This window comes from Heterocephalus glaber, unplaced genomic scaffold (assembly GCF_053883595.1).
Source record: "Heterocephalus glaber isolate CG9 unplaced genomic scaffold, H.glaber_assembly_v1.0 deba00001805, whole genome shotgun sequence".
Lineage (NCBI taxonomy): Eukaryota > Metazoa > Chordata > Mammalia > Rodentia > Bathyergidae > Heterocephalus > Heterocephalus glaber.
In genome coordinates, this window is record NW_028258480.1 from 1,178,010 (window position 1) to 1,181,092 (window position 3,083).

A 3,083-nucleotide genomic window follows, 5' to 3' on the forward strand; every position below is an offset into this window, starting at 1 on the left:
AAGAGCAGGACAACCCCAAAACTCATACAAGGGAGGAAATTATAAAAATCAGAGGAGAAATCAATGCAATGGAGACTAAGAGAATGATACAAAAAAATCAATGAAGCCAAGAGTTGGTTCTTTGAAAGAATCAACAAAATTAGCCATCCTTATCAGAAAAAGGAAAGAAAAGGCCCAAATCCATGCAATTAGGAATGAAAAGAGTGAAATTACAACAGACCCAGCAGAAATCCAGAGGATCATCAATACCTACTTCTTGAACCTATACACCAATAAGATGGACAACACAGAAGAAATGGACAGATTCCTAGATACATATGAATTACCAAAGTTGAATGAAGAAGACCTAATAATTCTAAACAACCCAATATCAAACAATGAAATTGAAAACGTAATAAAAATCTTACCAACTAAGAAAAGCCCAGGCCCTGATGGCTTCAATGCTGAATTCTACAAGACATTTAGAGAGGGACTGCTGCCACTACTGTTTAAACTCTTCAGTGAAATTGAAAGAGAAGCAATACTCCCAAATTCATTCCTAGTAGCAAGCATCACCTTGATCCCCAAAGCACAGAAAGACTCAATCAAAAAGGAGAACTATAGGCCAATCTCACTAATGAACATAGATGCAAAAATCCTTAATAAGATACTGGCAAATAGAATGCAGAAGTTCATCAAGAAGATCATACACCCTGATCAAGTGGGATTCATCCCAGGGATGCAGGGATGGTTCAACATATGCAAAGCAATCAGTGTAGTACACTATGGCAATAATGCCAAGGACAAAAACCATATGATTATCTCCATAGATGCAGAAAAAGCATTTGACAAAATCCAACATGCATTTATGATAAAAACCCTACAAAAAATTGGAATAGATGGTCTCTACCTCAAACTGATAGAAGCCATCTATGAAAAACCAACAGCCAATATCATATTAAATGGTCAAAAACTGAAATCCTTCACACTAAAATCAGGAACAAGACATGGATGTCCACTATCACAGCTCTTGTTCAATATAGTTCTGGAAACATTAGCCACGGCAATTAGACAAGAGAAAGAAATAAAAGGAATAAACATAGGTAATGAAGCAGTCAAATTGTCATTATTTGCAGATGACATGATACTCTATAGACAAGACCCCAAGAACTCCACCAAAAGTCTTCTAGACTTAATAACCAAATTCAGTCAAGTAGCTGGTTACAAGGTCAACTCACAAAAATCAATAGCTTTCCTCTACACAAATGACAGACTCACTGAGAGAGAAATAGGGCAAAGAATTCCTTTCACAATAGCATCCAAAAAACTGAAATACCTAGGAATCAACCTAACAAAAGAAATCAAAGACCTCTTCTCTGAAAACTATGGCACTCTGAAAAGAGAGATTGAAGATGATATCAGAAAATGGACAGATATCCCGTGCTCCTGGGTAGAAGGATTAACATAGTGGAAATGGCCATACTTCCAAAACTGCTATATAGATTTAATGCAATTCCAATTGAGATCCCAGCAGCATACTTCATGGACCTTGAAAAAACAATCCAAAAATTCATTTGGAACAAGAAGAGACCCAGAATAGCAAAAGCAATTCCAGGTAACAGAGACATGGCAGGGGGTATCACAATCCCCAACCTGCAACCATACTACAAAGCTACTGTGATAAAAACAGCATGGTACTGGCAAAGAAACAGACCTGAGGACCAGTGGAACAGATTAGAAGATGCAGAAACAATGCCAGACACACTCAGCCAACTCATCTTTGATAAAGGAGCCAAATGCCCTCACTGGAGGAAAGATAGCTGCTTTAATAAATGGTGCTGGAAAAATTGGGCTTCGACTTGCCAAAGATTAAAACTAGACCTATATCTCTCACCATGCACTAAACTAAAATCAAAATGGATTAAAGATCTAAATATTAAAATAGAAACTCTGAATCAGTTGGAACAGAGGTTAGGTAGAACCCTTGAAGACATTGGTGTAGGAAAAGATTTCATGAATAAAACCTCAGTTGCCCATGAGCTAGCATAAACCATCAACAAGTGGGATCTCTTCTTATTAAAAGGCTTCTGCACAGCAAGAGAAACCACCAACAGTGTGAAGAAACAACCCACAATGTGGGAAAATATCTTCACCTGCTCTTCCTCAGATAAAGGTCTACTATCTCAAACCTATAAAGAACTTAAAAATATCAGACCTCCCAAATTTAAAGACCCAATCCAAAAATGGGCATCTGAAATGAACAGACACTTCTCAGACAAAGAAGTACAAATAGCAAATAAATACATGAAAAAATGTTCAACATCACTGGTCATTCGAGAGATGCAAATGAAAACAGTGCTGAGATTCCACCTCACTCCAGAAAGAATGGCTGCTATCATGAAAACCACCAATAATAAATGTTGGTGGGGCTGTGGGGAAAGAGGAACCCTGCTCCACTGCTGGTGGAAGTGTAGACTGGTGCACCCACTGTGGAAATCAGTATGGAGTTACCTCAAAGAACTAGGACTGGAAGTCCCATTTGACCCCGCTATTCCACTGCTGGGGATCTTCCCCAAAGAATTAAAAGAATCATACCACAGTGATATATGTGTGCCCATGTTCATAGCAGCACAGTTTGTGATAGCTAAAACATGGAAACAGCCCAAATGCCCATCAACTGGAGACTGGATGAAGAAAATGTGGTTTTTTTATAAAATGGATTACTACTCAGCCATAAAAAATGAGAAATTAGAGACATTTATAGCTAAGTGGATGCACATTGAGGTGATACTCTTAAGTGAAATAAATAGGACACACATGTATAAATACCAAATAGTTTCTCTGGTGTGAGAAACTGAAAGTGTAAATAAGGACTAAATGTATAATAGGTCATGTGAAATAGGAAGAAAAGGGGCAAAGGGGAAGGAAGTGGGAGGGCTAGGGGAAAGGATAGAAGGGAATGGGATTAATATGAGAAAATGGAAAAATAGGAACAAAATCTTTGTAAATAGGGGGGAATGGAGGGGTTGAAGGGAGGGCTGGGCAAGGGTGAAAAATAAGAACCAAGAGAGACTATGTAAAGGTGCAAATTTCCAATGATGAAT